Source organism: Hesperophylax consimilis, chromosome 18 (assembly GCF_061612785.1).
Source record: "Hesperophylax consimilis isolate HC1 chromosome 18, BYU_Hcon_1.0, whole genome shotgun sequence".
NCBI classification, from domain to species: Eukaryota; Metazoa; Arthropoda; class Insecta; order Trichoptera; family Limnephilidae; genus Hesperophylax; species Hesperophylax consimilis.
Window position 1 is genome coordinate 10510424 of NC_142853.1, and position 19409 is coordinate 10529832.

At 36.4% G+C, this 19409-nt stretch overlaps 1 protein-coding gene and 1 pseudogene across 1 annotated transcript in view; both read left to right on the plus strand.

Moving 5' to 3' along the window:
* LOC149415344 (uncharacterized) overlaps positions 1-19409 on the plus strand; it is a 231510-nt gene that overhangs the window by 96487 nt on the left and 115614 nt on the right. The gene's annotated exons all lie outside the window — the stretch shown is intronic.
* On the plus strand, positions 5300-18249 carry LOC149415347 (uncharacterized; annotated as a pseudogene).

Below are 19409 nucleotides of genomic sequence, written 5' to 3' on the forward strand. Positions count from 1 at the left end.
ATTCAGTGACAGTTCTGTGACAGTTCAGTGACAGTTCAGCATCAGTATTACGTCAGTGGCGCTTATGCGCGCTGCGGTGATTCACAATTGTTTATTTCAGGCATTGAACGTGTCTGAAAAATGAAAGATTTCTCACTAACTGAACTCGTCGTAATAGCCGTACTATTGGACGAAGAAGAGGAAATGGAAGTGAAAAAGAAAAAAGATGTATGTACCTAAGTCAATGAAAAAATGATTTTCATATATACATGGTGTTAAGGGACGTACTTGATTTAATTTAACCGGCGATTCCTGATATTATTTGGGGTAAATAATGTAAAGCTTATTTTAAATTATTTTTTTCTTTTCGAAAACATTTTTTTAAAATCGTTACTGGTCACTCAACCGAGTAACCGGACATACAAATTTAGTTTCCTTTTTTTACTCCAAATAATCTCCGGAATCAATGGTTAAAGTAAGTCAAGTACGTAACACCCTGTATATTGTTTGATTTTAAAAATATTTTTTTTGTCAAATAGCAACATTGGTAGATTCCTGTTTTACCATAGTAACCAGTTTATTTTATTTGTCAATAGAGCGGCATTAGTTGATTCCCGTTTTACCTTAGTAATTATTATTCCTATTTCTTGTATTTTTTCTCTTCAGATTTTCGAACTCAACGAACAGCAGCTTGTGAACGAAGCGTCCTTATGTTTTACAACTATAAAATTAAAATCAGTGGATAGTAAATGTGATTGACATTGACACGTAAAGCTCCAAGCTTAAAGCTCCAAGCTTAAAACTCCAAACTTAAAGCTCCAAGTTTAAAGCTCCTAGCTTAAAGCTCCAAACTAAAAGCTCCTAGCTTAAAGCTCCAAGCTTAAAGTTTGTTATTATTTGTTGTGTGGTACTGGGTGTAATTTTTGTTTGTGTTTCTGAGTGAAGGTGTTTGTAATCCAAAATTCGGTTAGAATAATAATTTGAAAGTCTGTGGTAAAAGTTTTAGTTAGGATGTCGAGTTCATCGTAATTTTTGTTGAGAGAGCGTATGTTTTGATTTAGTGTTAGTGATGGTGGACTATCGAGGATTGAATCACATAATTTCGCATCAGCAATAGTGTAATGGTGGTGCGAGTTAAAGATTCATTTTTAGTAGATCAGCCATATTAATAGTTTGAAAGATAGGAAATGTAAATTTGAAGCTTTAGTGATTTACGAATGTGTCTCCATTTTTTTTTAGATAGTTTTCGTGTTTATGAGGAAGCTACAAGCCAAAGAGTTTATATTCTTGGTATACCTTATATCGTAGGTAATAGGCATTAGCCTAGAAACGTTCGATTTCAAGCAAAAAACTGGTTTTTACTTATTTTGTAAATAATTTTATAAGAAAGCAAAAATCAAGTTAAACTGTCACAGATACTCTTAGCTATAAAACTGTATTTTTTTGAATTTGTTTCCTTCATGCGTTCATAAATTACTAATGAAAAAAAAAAATTTTTAGTAGTTTGCATTTATATTTTTTATTGAGTAATTTATTTTTTTATTTGTATTCTACTCAAGCGAAGCGATATGAAAACCTTGAATTTAAGTACAGCATATTTTTTGGTTTTCATAATGTACACCAATTCGTTATAAAGATTAATCAAAATAATGATTTTGCACTAAGCTTCGCCTTCATTTAGATAGTGTTTTCCCCGGGTCCTTAGCGTACAAGTAGTCTGTTGGCTTTGAACCACTCTTTAATTCTTCGAACACAATTTTTAGGTGCAATATATAAATGTATACGTATTTTTTTAATTCACAGATTTTTGTATTCACGCTTGTTTTTTTACACTAGTGCCGTTCTCGATTGCGTTGGTAAGAATGTCGATTTGTGCGTACAGCCCTCTGTTCCGCTCTTAGTGTCAACGGTTACCGCAGTGTGGCTCTGGTCCGCAACGCGAATACACGTTCAAACCCGGCGCGCGTCTTTCCTAACCGCTTATCTGCGCGCGCCGCCTTTTATCAAATTTCAGCAACGTTGTACAAATCGTTAAGCTGCTGCCACACGCAAAGCTCACATCAAAAGTTAATGTACAGCGCATCATCTTTTCTACCGACACACGACGCTATCAAATATTTCTTCCTATGGTAGGAGAGGGGGTCAGTTGAATTCGAGAGCGGCCGAGGAACATAATTTCATCTGTCAAAGTGACAACTTTACTAAGGGAACACGGAACTTAGTTGGTAGCTCCGTAATTAAAATGACCCCCTCTCCTTTTTACGGCGGAGAGGGGGACGCATAACTTTTCAAATATCGCGTCGGGAGCGGTTACGTAAAATAAATTCGGTTAGCGAAGTTCAGAACCACACTTATAGCGCGTTATCTTTTTACGTGTGTCGGGTCTGTATGGGATTGTATGGCGAGCGCTATTGTGCTTTATATTATCTGTTGATGTGAGCTTTGCGTGTGGCAGCACCATTAGAGAGCGTGTTTGAATGTATTGGTGCACGTTGTAGCATCGCACACCCGTCTAATATAAGTGGTTCGAACTAGTTCAGACATAAGAACATCTGCCCGCAGTCCGCAGTAGTACCGGGTGCGTACGTTTATCATAATCTAACAACGTTGTCGTTGTATTGTGATGAATCGAGTTAGAGGTAAATCATTTTAAAGATACTCTTGCTTTTGCAGTGGTTTACAGGATGGTTAAACGATTATTTACCTTTTTAGCGCGCTTGATGTTTGGATCCAAATTGAAATAAAACAACTTTTTGTGCAAGTTAAATATAAAATACAATGAGTTAAGCTTATGGTAGTTACAATCTGTTTCCTACACTTAACATACTTGATATAAAAACTAAATCGTCACTTGATGCTCAGCATAACTTTATAACCGCAGCATAGCTGATACAGAGCGCGTATTACGTTAACCGTTGTGGCTGTGTAATCAACGGATACGATTGATGTTTTTTGTTGTAATTTATTAAAAAATAGCGTGAACACTTTTCACTCTAAAAACGCTCGGAAATAACTTGTTAAAATCTTACTGTTACGTACTGGATACACCATGTGTAAAATAAATTTTGATGGTTTATTTCTATAAGTACTTGATTACTGAAGCTGGGTGAAAATAATTATTTTTTATGCTATTATGTATATTTTTTATAGATTTGATAAACGTCGCTACAAATCCAATATATTTGGGCAGTTGCGGGGGAAGAGGGGACTGCGGATGGCTGTTCCAAAATAATCTGAAAAACTTTTTTGAAACTGTCGAGTAATAACTTCAAATGATTTGCATTTTTCTCTGTAAAATTAGGTTGCTAATTTTAAAATGGAGTCAAAAATAGAATCTGGCCGAGGTAAACCATTGACCAGTCAAACAAAGGAACTTTTATATAATCTTTATAAGTACTTTGATTCGGAAATTAAAAAAGATTTGAGTTCAGTTTCTACGCCAGCACAGTTAGTTGCCAAATCAACTGGCATTTCTATGGGATCAGTTCGCAGAGTAGTGGCGGAAAGCAAATTATTTCCAGAAGGGTGTACAGAATTTTCGTCACCTAAAAAGACACGATGCCGAAAAAGTACTATTGACATTGATAATTTCGATCAACAAGTGATTAGTGACATGTGTGAGTTTGTTTGCATCGAAACGTCAAGCGTTGAAAAGGTAAATAATAATACACAATTTTTTATCCACCTGTAAACCACTATTTCTAGTTGTACAACAAAAACAAGAATTATCTCTATTATGATTTATCTGTAGTACCTCGCGTCGTATCACGTCGTATGCAAGAAGTGGACTGACGAAGACGAATAGTACAACAGTTACAGTATCACATTATAAAGCCCCTCGTACACTTTGGGCCTGCGCATTGGGGCCATTGGGCCAACTTTGGCGCAAACGTGTTAACGCTTTTAGAGAGTTGGCGCCAATATCCTTTGATGTGATTGGCCGGTCAAATTAATTAAAGTAATTGGTTCTGTAAATAAATTGAGTGGTGTTTCTGATGATGGTTCAATCCTGTGTCAAACCTTTTTTTTCTTTTAAAAGACATTTTATAAAAGTTGTGTAATAGTGAACAAAAGTTTATTTTTTACGGCTTGATTTTGTTAACGGTTTAAATATGATTTAGGTGACCGATACTTTGGTGATCACGGTAGTTGTTCTATCGTTGTAATTAATATTTAGATTTCAAGAAGTACATATCTTTGATAGATTTTTATAGAGCATTTTAATAATGTCTTCGGCGGAAGATCAAAAAGTCGATCCAAGAAGACGTAAAAGAAGAACTTTGAGCATCAGATTCAAGATGGCAGTTTTGAGGCGCTTGGAAGCTGGAGAAACCCAAACCAGCGTATCAAAGAGTTTGTCATTATCTTTTTCCACGGTCAACTCTATCTGGAAGGCAGCTGACATCTTGAAGAATCTCCCTGAAAATATAAATTTGAACTCCAACAAGATTCGCCACAAAGAAAACAGCCTGATAAAGGAAACAGAGTTGAAACTGACCTCCTGGTTAAGAAATCAGTTAAAGTTAAAACAGTTACCTTTGTTCATTTCAACCATCCAAGAACAGGCCACCATCTACCATTCTGAGTTGGAGAGTCAACTGCCCAAAGGGACGCCCACGGAACCGTTTATCGCCAACCGCTTTTGGTTCAATCGATTCAGAAAACGAATCCATTTGAAGATTAGGAAAAAAATATTTTACTTCGATAATGATGAACAAATTGACAAGGTATGTGTATTGTCTAACGTATTATATATCATGTTTAAGGGCCAAATATTTCTTTCAGATCTTTAACCCTTGTCAAGCTGCTATCCACCCGAGCAATATTTGGCATATTATTACAAAAACGTTTTGAGCGATCACTTGCCACAGTGTGCCAAATGAAATTTATGTGGATTAATTGACTTTAAACCGCAGTAAGCAGTTTCATATGTTTCCATGTTAATGTTTTAAAGAATGGTATTAATTAAATAATATGATAGTCATCCTGAAAAACGTTTCCAAATGTTACACGCGACGTGGTGAATCGCTGATAGGTTATGTTATGACGTTAAAAATTATTTATGTAACTCCATACTGCATCGCACAGTAATCAGCATCGTAATGGCGTCGCCTCGCCTCGGGACAATCTTCATTATCAACTAGCAATCACCGCGCTATTTACTTCTCGCCATCACCGCGGGCATGGCGCGCGGAACGTCTATGTTCCTCGCGCTTACGTCTCGCTTGCGCCCCGCTTGCCTCGCCGTATCACAAAGCGACTGACTGCCGGTGGTGCCGCGTGAAAGTTCCGTTGCGTATTTTATCTCAATTGTTAAAAAATGGCTTTACGAAGGGAAAAACTGATCGAGGAAGTGAGAAAATATTCATATTTATATGATTTAAACGATTCTAAATACAGTTGTTACGGCAAAGGTGGGTATGAACTAATTAGTTCATATTTATTAGTCTTACATCAGATAACGAACAACTTTGATTTTAAAAAGGGCGCCAGACAACATTGTGAGTGCTGTCGCTGTTCGTTGTAAGGTTGAATAGGTAGAGCAAAATACCTCGAGGGCCGTGCCATTATTAACCTGTACACATAATTTTGGGACATCACAGGGCGTCAATGAAAAGACTGGATGTTGTTGAAACATGTAAGGTTACTATATTACAAATTATGGATTGACATTATATATATAGATAAGATGACTCACCCCAAAGGATTGACCCTGGTCGATAAAACTCATTACTATTTCTAACTATCTAATAACACTGCGTTCGATGTTAAGCGTCGGAGAGATCCGAGGGTTGGCAGCAGCCCTCGGCGTTGCCAGGGATCCAATCTCAGGAACTGTGGGGCGGAGGTAACCCTCGACGTGGTGATGATCTGTAGTCACGTTATTTGTCGCATGAACGGTGCGTCCCGCGGCGGCGATGTATGTAAGTAAATAACAATCTCGCCAAATAGATGGTTTAGTTTATTGCGGAAAAGCACAACATTCACTGGAGGATACCAGGACGGGAGCCGATAAAATTTCGATGCTCTTCATTACGCCATTCAATCGAGTTCGGCTTCTCGCCGTAAAGGTAACATCTGTGCTATTGATTTGACATTTACAATTATGCACAACCCATAATTAGTACTCAGCACTCGAACCACTGTGCTTGAAATCGTACGATTAAGATGACACCTTTATTAAATAATTGACTGTATCCAACCGATCCACTTGGCCTGCTCGTGAATCCGTTCTAGAGTGGCCGGAAACAGGAAGCTTCCTTCTTCTTGCCTCTCGGTGTTGCTCTTGTTCAAAATAAACAAAGATTGTCAAAGACAATGCTGCCCATTACATTGCTATTAATGCCAAAATCCCGTCATCATTGGGTGTTGTGACGTAGCGTCATAACAATACCCCGCTCGCCCAACAAATGTTTGCCCTCAAACATGTTTATCTAACTAACCTAATCCTAATCTGTTCAGGTCAATCCTCCGGGTGTTCTAAAAAGAAAAAATAAATTTGCATTAATAAGTAAAACTTGTATTGTAGCAGGCACACTACTAGAAATAAAAATAAAATAAAATACAATACGAATGAGTTCATTATGATTCCAATCGCACCCATCTTGCCCGGCAAGATGGTGGGTTCACAACGCCGTCATTCAAGACCAAAAACTTAAAATTAAGGTAACTTAACCTAAAGAACAAGGTGAACCAATGTTCCGTGAACGGGGTCCGTCAACACCCGCAGCATTGAAAATACTGGGTGAAGATTATCTGACTTATGTCTTGGACTACCGTTAACGTTACATCTACAGCATAAACATCATTAGTTTTATAAGTCTAAACACTATTCGTTGGACAACACATTCTTAATTTTAAATTATACCTATGTGTGTCCAGCACATCAATTATACACTATATGCATCATATCATCACTGACCCAAGGTAGGGTTCTAGAAAGCCATTTAGGCAACACTTTAGGGTGCAAGCAGCCCTCACTTCACTGAATCTACGTCCTTTTAGGAGAAAGAAAAATGTTCACTACTAAGAGCTTTCCTATTCTACCTAAATCGGTCCTTTGGGTGAGTTTTCACAGAGTAGTTTTACATAAAAAGAAACATTGTAATAATGCAAATCTCAGAATGTTCTTAAGAAGTCGTAAGTCTTTACACGCTCGCAGGAGTGTAAGCTAGGGTAATCCATAAGGAATGTCAACAACCTAACCAATAGGAAAGGCGCTAGTATTATAGTATACATCCATGATAAAAAATATGGTGTAATCGGTAAAACATGCAATCTATTATCAATTAAATATACATTTTAATGTACTTGTGCTCTCAAAACAACAAGTTGAACAGTATATAAGAACAGATATTTAATTTAATATATTATTTAGGGAAACTTTCTTAGTTACCAATTAATTAAAGAAAATATGGACATTAGTATTTTGAATATAAAGAAGAGTAACATAAAAAAACAATGAAATTCTGGTGATACTTTAGAGTACAAAAATGTCTAGACCAATACATCTGTGCAATCCAGGGGTTATTCCAACCATAACCAATCTTAGTTACATACTAAACATAATGTAAACAAGTGGGCTTGAAACGCAAGTTGACAGTAGGCGATTGTCAACGAGTATTTCAAGTTTACAAATTAAAACACATATACAAAATAGTTTTTTTTTTTTTGCTTGCTTTCATCTGCTTGACCGAACCGTTCAATAAGGTACATAAAGTAAATAAATAGTAGTATTTGAATAATATGAAATAATCAACTCGAGTTTCATAACTAGAGTCGAAAAATAAATGTTTTATAACATATATAATATAAAAGTTTTGTCCTGGCGACAATTTGAATCACGTTACACGCCCACGCGGTTTACTTAAGTGATTTTAACAAAATGCACGTATGACAGGACCAAAGTCTGTCTAGAATGCTGGAGTATCCCAACTCGGTTGATCAGACCGGCTGTGAAAATCCGAACATTACAAAAAGAACAAATGAAACTATTTACGTTTTATTCCGAGTACTTCGGCAAGGATGGCCAGTCCCTCCGAAGCATCGTCGGAAGAAGGTTAAACTGGTACGTTGTCTGACTTAACTATGTCTTTCACATGAAAGTCGCCAGTTTCTTTGCCCTTTAAATCAGCTAGCGTATAAATTAAGTCTGATTTCTTCTTTACTACAACATTTTGTACAAAACGAGGGGCTAGTTTTTGAGCAAAATAATTCAATGCACTAGATTGTACGAAATTCCTTCTCCAGACCAGGTCACCTACCTGATAGGTAATATGCTTCCTGCGCAAATTGTAATGGTTAGCTCCCTTTTGATAAGCTTTGAGGAGAGCGTTTGAGACTTGCTCGTAGACCAAAGACAACTCCTTTAATTTTTGTGCATATGCTTTAGGTTGAGCACAACCTTGCGAATTGGTTTCCTCATCGGCTAACGGATTACGATGCAAATCGCCGTCTAGTATCTGCTCCCGACCGTGCATTAAGAAGTAAGGTGTATAACCTGTAGCGCAATTGACCGTATTGTTCATAGCTGATTGAACTTGAGGAAGAAACTTAGACCAATTCCTGTGATCTGACTCAACTAAAATAGATAGTGCTGTTCCCAATGTCTGATTGTAACGTTCCACTACATTATTTTGAGGAGTATACAATGAGTTGTAAAAAGGTGGTCGTATGTTGTAACTATTAAGTAAGTCTTTGAATTCTTTTGAAACAAATTGACGTCCATTGTCACAGACGACGGTACGTGGTACACCGTGAACAAGGAAGATGTTCTCCTCTAAGTTTTTCACGATGCTTTTCGCGGAGCCGTTGCGCAGCGGAAATAGCCATGTAAATTTAGAAAAGACATCTACACACGACAGAATAACAGTAAAACCTGAGTAGCTCCGAGGTAAGGGGCCTACTAAATCTATAGACAACATTTGCATGGGTCTTGTCACTTTTTTAGGGTTTGAAGAGATGCCGTTAGGTGGTGATGTACTTATTTTATGTGCCTTACAGATAGTACAGCGACTTACAAATTGTTTAACGTCTCTGTACATATTAGGCCAATAGTATCGTAATTGTAATTTTTTGTATGTTTTAAATACTCCAGGATGACAAGCTCGCGAGGACTCGTGTGAGTTAGCTAAAATAACCTGTCTATCTTCCTGAGGAACCACCTTTTTCCATGCGGTGTCCTCGCACAGAGCCAGACGAGTCTTGGTATGTCGAAACAATTCATTGTTGTTTATTTGAAAATTTTGAAATCTCTGAGGAAACTCTTGGCAACCTTTCCAAGTTTTTAAATACCAAGAATCTGTCGTATGGCTTGAATCTATACCCGACAATACGGCAAGGTCCATTCGTGAGAGTACGTCTGGTACTACGTGTTGTGTCCCTTTGCGATGGACAACGTTAAAGGAGAATTGTGAGAGACGAGAACTCCACCGTGCTAATCTACCACTAGGGTTTGACAAAGACCCCAGCCACTTTAAACTTGAGTGGTCAGTAACAACTGTAAAGTGTGCACCCTCTATGTAAGGTCTAAAGTGCGTTACTGAATCCAACACTGCTAGAAGTTCCCGCTCTGTAATGCCGTAATTTCGCTCGTGCACGTTTAAGCACCGTGAATAATATGCGATGGGATGTTCTTGCCCATCTATATTTTGAATTAAGACTCCGCCTATTCCTACAGAACTTGCATCACAATGTATTGCAAAGGGCTTGGAAAAATCCGGGCAACTTAAAACAGGAGCAGAGGTCAAGGCTTTTTTCAAGTCGTTAAACGCGGTCTCAGCTTCTGGAGACCAAGAAAAATTGCTGATTCCTTTCTTGGAACCAGTAAGTCTGGTAAGTGGGGCGGCAATGCCTGAGAAACCCTTAATAAATCTACGGAAATATCCACATAAACCGATGAAAGCACGAATTTGTTTTGCATTTCTAGGTACGGGGAAGTCTCTAATGCTTTCTATTTTTGTAGGGTCTGTCCGGAGACCTTGCGAGTCAACCATATAACCAAGATATTTGAGCTCGGCTTTGCAGAACTCCGATTTTTTTAGGTTGATGGTTAGACCTGCGTCTCGTAGTCTTTCGTAAACACGGTTCAATAAATCAAGGTGTGATTCTAAGTCTTCTGACACCAAGATAAGATCATCTAAGTAGCAGAAAGCGTTTTCATCGAATTCTGGACCGAACAAGGCGTCGGCCAATCTTTGGAGCTCGCTAGGGGCGTTTTTAAGTCCAAAGGGCATACGTGTGAATTCAAACAATCCTCGACCCGGTACAACGAACGCTGTCTTTTGGCAGGAGTCCCTATCTAAAGCGATCTGCCAAAAGGCTTTAGAAAGGTCTATGGACGAGACGTACCTGGCACCGCCAAGCTTGTCCAGGATCCTTGATATATACGGAAGAGGATATGAATCGCGAATTGTAACGTTGTTAATTTTCCGTGAGTCGAGGCAAAAACGACCCGTTCCGTCTTTTTTTGTCACTATAAGTACTGGACTTGACCAGGGAGAACGCGAAGGACGGATGACTCCTAATTTTAACATCTCGTCTACTTCTGTTTCCAACTGTTTTTGTCTAGCTGGGGATAAAGGATAATACCTCTGTTTTATTGGAGGTCCTGTGGTAACAATTCTATGTTTGACCAAATGTGTCAAACCTAGTCCGCGTTCTTCAAAAGAGATGGATTTAAATTTATCGATCACCGCAGAGAGAGCCCGATTCTCTGACGGAGATAATGATGAGGCTGGCCTAATAGCCCGCAACCCATTAATCTTGCCTTCTGAAGAAGGTTGACTAGCTCTTGAAAACAACTCCGGTGCGATGCGGAATTGCATCCAAGAGTCTATTCCTAATATAAAATTTGGAGACAATGACGGGATGACGTAAAATAAAACTTCCTTTGTAATGGACTTGTACGTCACCGGCAACGTCATTGTCCCTAAGACAGGCTGAGCCGTTCCATCAGCTGTCGTAACACTAATTCTAACCTTATCTAAAACTATACCTAAATTTACAAAAATTTTATAGGTGTCACCTCCCAAGCACGAGAGAGAAGCACCACTATCTAACAAAGCATCAAAATAATCATTAAATATATTTATACGAGCATACGGTCGACCATCCTTTCCAGTTTCCGCCTCCCGTGGCAATGGGCCCACTACCTCGGACGAAGGAACCGAAAGGAACTGGTGAACCAGACGGAGCCAACGCTCCCACTCCCTCTTCCTTTCGCGACAGGAAGGGGCATGGCGAGATTGACCCCCATCTAGTTTTTTGATTTTCCTGATCCTGAATTATTAAGTGCTCCAACACGGGATTTATTTGGTAACGCAGCCTTTTTCTGCAATTATCAATAGAGTGACCAGGAATATTACAAAATTGGCAAGTAACTTTCCTCGTGAAAGTTCTAGACTTGCTCTGTTCTTCATGAGAAGGGTGTTGTGTGTTATGAACACCACGATTGCGTTCTGAATGATAAAGATTATTATTTTTATTTTGTTCAATAGGTGGTCTTGGATTATAAGACGGCTGCCTGTAATTATTATAATTATTATTACCAACCGGTGGTTTGAAATTGTACGACTGGCGTCTATAATTACTATTATTATTATTTGTTGTACTAAAGGGAACCTGCTGTTCTACTTTATTGTAAGCCTTTTTATTTTCCGATCTTCCGAAACCTAAAGACGAAGACGCAAATTCTTGGTCTAATGTTAAAAATGATTCAAGGTTTCCGGCATGTGTGGTTAATTGTTCAAAGGTATCAATGTCCCTAGAAACTAAAAGATTTGTATATTTGCGAGATAAAGCTTTTTTTGCAAGTTTAAGTAATTCATTATCTGGTAATTTCGCGTCCAGCATGTTATTTAACGCCTTCATATTTAATGTGAATTCTAACACTGACATGTCCTTCGGCTGTCTCATATTAAACAATTTTATTTTCATGTCTGTCTGTAAGTCATTACCTTCAAATTGTTTTATCAATAACTTCGACAGCTCGTCCCACTGTAAATCTTCACGATAAACGGATCTGAACCATAATAAGGCAACACTTTCTAATAATTCCGGAAAAACGCGTACTAAATTCTCGTGTGAGACATTCTTGATTCTACATTTCTCGTTTAGAAGAAGAAGAAATTCTCTGACATTTGTTTTTCCATCAAATTTGAGTTTCCAATTATCGACGTTTGTTGTTGTGGGCTCTTTGTAAATAATTTTTGTATGTTTGATAATTTTATACGGTCCCTGTGTTTCCCCTTCAGAATCCGTGTCGATTAATTCTGAGTCAACAGGTGTGGATTTGTTCAGTTTTTTATTAAAATCACGCGCCTGTTTACGTAAACTTTCGAAAGTAGTTGTTGGTATAATGTTTCTTGATGTCAATTCTACGATTAGTTCCTCTTTTGATGCATTATTAATGTTTGGTATAGGTGACGACATCTTGAGGCTTTAAGTTAATATTCAATTTCTAGAAAAAAAAATTAAATTCCAAAAAAAATGTTAAATTAAAAAAATATTTATTATTCTTTTTTTTTTTAATTCGAAATATCCGTTTTTCTTTTAAAAAAAAAATTATTATTATGAAAGAGATGAGAAGAGAAAAAAAAAAATCGATAATAATCGAAACCACTGTCGATTAATAATCGAGACCACAGTCGATTAATAATTTATCCCACTGTCGATTAATATGTAGATACCGCTTGGTATTTAAAAAAAAATATATACTCCCGTGAATTATTCTTATTAGAATAAGTGAACATTATTTCTGATTTTAAATTAATAATAATAATGCTAGTCAATTAGGCTTATCGTAAACAAGTCTATTTTTAGAAAATGCATTATAATCCTCGTAAATGTTGAATAGAAATTATTTAATAATAATTTATTTCGTTGCCGCTGCCAGACAAGTACATCGTGAACAAAAGGAATTCTTGGAATGTCTTAATTACCTTTTATAAAATAATAGCAAATATTCATTTCAAATTTAAATTATATTTACTATAAAATTCGCTTTCGATTTTTCAAGATTGTCTTGAATATGATTGATTTCAATTATTTTGAATTTAGATAGAAGTTTGGTAAATCACATATGTAATTTAAAAAAAAAACAAACATATGTGTAGGTACACAACAGTGTCGCCAACCAAATAATTCAGCGAGGTTTCGAATCATTCATGTAATGTTAGTTGCATATATAAATCCAAAGATGTCGGTATTGGAGAATATTTTTTTTTTTATCTGCTTTTTTTTAATAGACCAAAAAGGTTGCCGTGCTATAATATAGCACATCATATAGCAGATGAAAGCAAGGTAGAAACAAATAATAACATCCCAAAATACGTATACAGGAGGTTCAAAACACACGTTGAGGCGTCATATGTTACGGCAAAGGTGGGTATGAACTAATTAGTTCATATTTATTAGTCTTACATCAGATAACGAACAACTTTGATTTTAAAAAGGGCGCCAGACAACATTGTGAGTGCTGTCGCTGTTCGTTGTAAGGTTGAATAGGTAGAGCAAAATACCTCGAGGGCCGTGCCATTATTAACCTGTACACATAATTTTGGGACATCACAGGGCGTCAATGAAAAGACTGGATGTTGTTGAAACATGTAAGGTTACTATATTACAAATTATGGATTGACATTATATATATAGATAAGATGACTCACCCCAAAGGATTGACCCTGGTCGATAAAACTCATTACTATTTCTAACTATCTAATAACACTGCGTTCGATGTTAAGCGTCGGAGAGATCCGAGGGTTGGCAGCAGCCCTCGGCGTTGCCAGGGATCCAATCTCAGGAACTGTGGGGCGGAGGTAACCCTCGACGTGGTGATGATCTGTAGTCACGTTATTTGTCGCATGAACGGTGCGTCCCGCGGCGGCGATGTATGTAAGTAAATAACAATCTCGCCAAATAGATGGTTTAGTTTATTGCGGAAAAGCACAACATTCACTGGAGGATACCAGGACGGGAGCCGATAAAATTTCGATGCTCTTCATTACGCCATTCAATCGAGTTCGGCTTCTCGCCGTAAAGGTAACATCTGTGCTATTGATTTGACATTTACAATTATGCACAACCCATAATTAGTACTCAGCACTCGAACCACTGTGCTTGAAATCGTACGATTAAGATGACACCTTTATTAAATAATTGACTGTATCCAACCGATCCACTTGGCCTGCTCGTGAATCCGTTCTAGAGTGGCCGGAAACAGGAAGCTTCCTTCTTCTTGCCTCTCGGTGTTGCTCTTGTTCAAAATAAACAAAGATTGTCAAAGACAATGCTGCCCATTACATTGCTATTAATGCCAAAATCCCGTCATCATTGGGTGTTGTGACGTAGCGTCATAACACAGTGACATCCTGAAAAAAGACGAGACATGGAAACAAATTAGCACCACATTGAAGCAATCTGGTGAGCATCATTTAATATAATTTTTTTTTTTCATTATTTTTTTTAACAGTTTTTACATTTTTTGTGTTATTTCACCGACCATGAGATTGAAGCCCTGTGTTTTTTCTTAAAATGCATAATAATTGTTATTAAATTATACTTAATGAACAAAGACTCACAAAAACATCTAACCACCCGTTTCCAACTATATCAGAGCAAAAGTATCAGATACATGAGTAATTACCAGGGCCCGGAATTTTCATGGCAAAAAATGTCACAGTGATTTGCACGTCGTAATTTATTATTTTTTCAAAGTTATTGTTTTTAATAACTAATTTCTATTTAATGTTTTCATTTCTGAAAATGTTTTTTTAAGAAGTTATTTTTGGAATATTCAATGTGTCCAATATGTAGACGGTGGATAGATTCCGCCATTACTGTTTTTGCCCGAAACTTTTATGTTAAGTTAAGAAAGTGAAATATGTATATTTCATGTAACTTAATAAAAATCAAAAAAATCTTTTTATTCTTTTAGAATCGGTGTGCAAGAAAATTTGGTTAAACTTAAGAGAATCTCACCGAAGAGCTATCAAAAAGAAAAAGAAGAGAAGTGGCCAGGCTGCCATGACAACAAAGAAGTGGTTGTATGAAGACGAGATGAGTTTCTTACTGCCACATTACAGAGAAAGACAACCGATCTCATCTGTTACAGACACAAGTAATGCAGAAGATGATGAATCAGATTGGAATTTCATCTTTCCAACTGACGATTCCCAAAACTCCACAAATACTACTCAAAATGTTACTCAGCCTGATCCAGCTCGTCCAGAGTCGTCTGCATCTTCAGTTGCACCCACTCCTCCAATGAGAGCTAAGAAAAGGGAAGAAGAAAACGATTCCGCGTCAGCTGTGTTAATTAAATACGCAATGGATGAAAAAAAAGAGAAAGAAGACGATGAGATCGATAAATTTTTTAAGAGTATTGCGGCGACGGTTAAAAAGTTATCTCAATATAACCAAGCGATTATTAAAACTAAAATATTTAGGACAGTCTCTGAAATGGAGTTAAAAGAAATTGCAGATAAACAAGTAAGTAATTCATTTTAAAATGTTTCATCAAAATTATACTAATAAAAACTAAGGACGGGTTGTTTCGGAGAATTTGAACAATTCTTCAAATTTCAAAGTTAATTTTCCAGTTCTGTGAAAGATTTTTTCAAGTTCTGTTATTATTTCAGTTTTGTCAAGCAACTAGCCTATAATGATATAATAACAGAACTTGAATAGGACTTTCAGAGAACCCGTAAATGAACGTTGAAATTTGATGAATTGTTAAAATTCTCCGAAACAACCCGTCCTAAAATGTTCGTTTGTTCAAAATCTTAAATTTTCGAAAGTTCTTCAACGATTGCTTTGAAATTTTCGCACAACTTTGCATTCGAATAGGAGTCGTTTTTTTATGTATTATATTATTATTATATTTTTTTAACCAGCGCCATCTGTTGGACGTTAAAGCAACACGCGCTATTGTATCTCTATCTGCACAGACAGACTGAGCTACAGCAACGCGCGGCCGAGTACAGCGAGTTTCTAAAATAAAATAATAATAATCTCCTTTAAAACAACGTATGTTACCTATGTAATTATTAAAAAATATATTTTTAAAATATAAGTCAATCACATATTTTTGTACTCAATTAATTTTTTTTAAAATATATTTTCCTGTTATTTTATTTCTTCTAGTAATTTGCTCCGTTTTTATTGCTTTGTACATTTGGTTTTTTTTTCAGAATGAATTTTTTTTCTTCGTCTCGTATATGTTTTTGCTGCAGGTTTTCATTTTTTCTACGAAATTCAATTGATATATGGTCATTAATTTTGTTGTAAAATAAAGTATTTCAGATTTTTTTTTGTTTAAATGACAAGATATTTAACTCCTTAAACATTTCCTTGGTTTTCGTATATCTATTTTTCTCCCGTATATCACAGTTCTATCATTATAGTATTAATATTTCTCTTTATGGAGAGCGCAGAACGAGGGGAAAAAATAAATGAGGGGACAGTTGAAAAACGGGTACAATTGAAACGGGCCATAATTATTATCTGTCTCATTCTCGTACCCGGGTCGTATATGGCGGAAAGAGAAGGGTGTAGTCCCCTTTGACCTCCAAAACTACAAACGAACTCAGTCAACCGCTAGACGTGGTCACGAACGGACCTGTGCCAACGAAAACATATTTTTTGTGCTTCGAAAAAGCTGTGAAAATCGTCAAAAAGGTAAGTGCTTCATTTTAGCTATATTATATTTAAAAGCTTTGTTAGAAAAGGGTTAGTTGTAACATGTTTCAACTGTTTTTTTTTAATTGATTTGAATTATTCGTTAAAAATGCAAGTTCTTTGTTAATACTATGTTTACAAAACATTGGTTCAATTGTAATGGGGACAGTTGTCACATTTATCATCTATTTATTAACAAAAGTAGTTTTATAGTTGAAATATTAATTTCGTTTTATTGCCATATTATTTACCGGGTTAGCCGAGTGGTCGAAACCGTTGTGTTCCCAACTCGGGCGTCGCGGGTTCAATTCTCTACTATCTGAATCCCCATCGATGTACAAGATACAAATTCTCTTACAATGATGAAAATTGTAAGAATTTCTTAAGATATTTATGAATAAATTTAAATGTAAATTCTTTGTTTTGTGTGTATTGTAGAAAATACCTAAGCGACATTTTGAATGGGGACAATTGTAACCAATTTATAGAGTTTATACAATGCAACTAGAGGTAGGTAGGTATGGGTTGGACATTATGTTGGATATTTCGTTATGTTGCAATATATTAATGAGGTCGTCTAACATTTTTTTACTGTTAATAGAAATGTATTATACAATAAACATTTATTTAAAGCGAACATAGGTAAAATGTATGCAGCTGTAGAAATGTGTAATATATTTCTACAGCGCCCTTGAGGTGATTTTGCACAAAAATGGCGCTGTAAAAATCATCCAAATATTATTATTATTATTAATGGTGTCTCATGACGTCACGCGAGACGATTCAGTACAATAATTCGAACGGTGGTGCTGCAATACCACCTGTCACAAGCTTTCCGCAGGCCTAAAATATTTTAAATACTTTTGATATCTTCGGTACTATTCGGTATTTTACAAAAATCAAAAAGCATGTTCTAATTAAGGCGATGCACTACGCCGTGTAATATTTTGAATCGAGCCGCTATCAAAACACACCCTACGTAGATGGCGATTAGGCTTAAATTCCCGCTTAACACCATCCACCTCTTTTGATTTATGCAAGAAAAAAACATGGCCAAAAAGTGCCTTTTATTTTATTTTGTGGATGTTCAGGCACAAATATTTAAATGTTTTTCTATCATTTTATAAATAACTTCATTCTCCACATTATACAATAAAACCATAACCGAAAATGGGTTCGTAAGTAGGAGATTTTGAACTTTAAAGCAGTTTTCATAGGCCTTATACATTATTTTTTCTGGGCTCATAAAAATACTCAATTATTTTAAAGGCCAAGATGTATTCTACTCGCAGTATTTAATTAAAGCATCTGAAACATTTCTAGGCGACCAAATTTTCAAACCAAAAACACACGATTTTGCATTACTACGTAGTGCATCGCCTTAATTAAACACATTAAATTTCGTTGTATATAGAAGACGTCCTCGTTATTTTAAGACCCAGTGCCCACAGTTGGAACGGGAACAATTGTAACACTTTTTGATAGGATTCATATAATGAATTCCAATTATGGCTATGGATTTTGTTGTTTGATAATTTGTGTGTACATCCTTTTTTTTTGCAGAATGCCACGCGTGAGAGTCAGGAAGACTAACAGAGGAACTGCTCCCATCACGGCGTATGAAAACGCCCACAGGGAAGTCCAGGAAGGAAAATCTCTGAGGTCTTCGGCAGCGAGACATGGACTGAATTACATCTCACTGCGAAGATATGTATTGAAGACGAAAGAAGCTGAGAAGAATGGATCTACAGCTCGCGTCACGATGGGTTATTTTTCATCAAAAAACAAGAACAAGGATAAACTTGCTGATCATTTCGTGAGAGCGCCTATATTATTATTATTATCAAATTTATATTATACTAGCTGTCGTACTTGGGGTTACGTATGGTATGGATTGCAGTAATGTTGATGCAAAGCTCCATTTTACCATAATACCAAAAAATACGCTTTAGACACAGACATAAGAATATATAGACTAGAAATTAAAGGTGAGGGGTAAAATCAACTGTTGAAGAACGAAGGGGGTAAAGCTGACTGTGATTCGTCAATAAATCAATCTGACAGTATATAGGCATCTCGCATTATAATATCACCATTTAGTTCTTAAAAGTAAAATCTGCTTTTGAATGAATAGACATTTTTACATGGGAGCGCAAATTACTCGCCACGTTATGAACAAATTTGCGAAGTCCAAATTCGGCAAAAAAAAATTCTTCTATTTTCAGAGTCGAATATTTTGTTTACGTATTTAGTTAAGACGCTTTTATAAGTGTTCATAATTTACTTCCCAGTAACAACGATGCGCACACTTGAGAATCGCTACATTCGACCTGATGTATCTCGATGTGATAGTATATGTTTCTACAATTGATTCATATTATACGATGTGAATAAGCTTAAAATGATGCTTACATATGGAATGTAATACGACAATTGGGTTTATTCTCTTTTTCACATCTATTTTTACAAGTTTTCATATCAAAAGCCACTATTTTGCCGTGTTATTTCATAAAATGCCTCGACTATAGCTCGACGCTAGTTCGAACACGAATGGTGACATCACATTCTCAAGATTCACGGGAAGCCATACGCGAGCCCAGCCGGCTCCAATGGAACCTGTATGGGGAGTGGGGAATAATACGCTTTTAATCGCTTAGGGCAGGTCTACTAATATTCATATGTCTATGGCTTTAGATAAATTGAAGATTTTCCTATCGTTTCGCTTGAGTAGAATACAAATAAAATAAAAAATT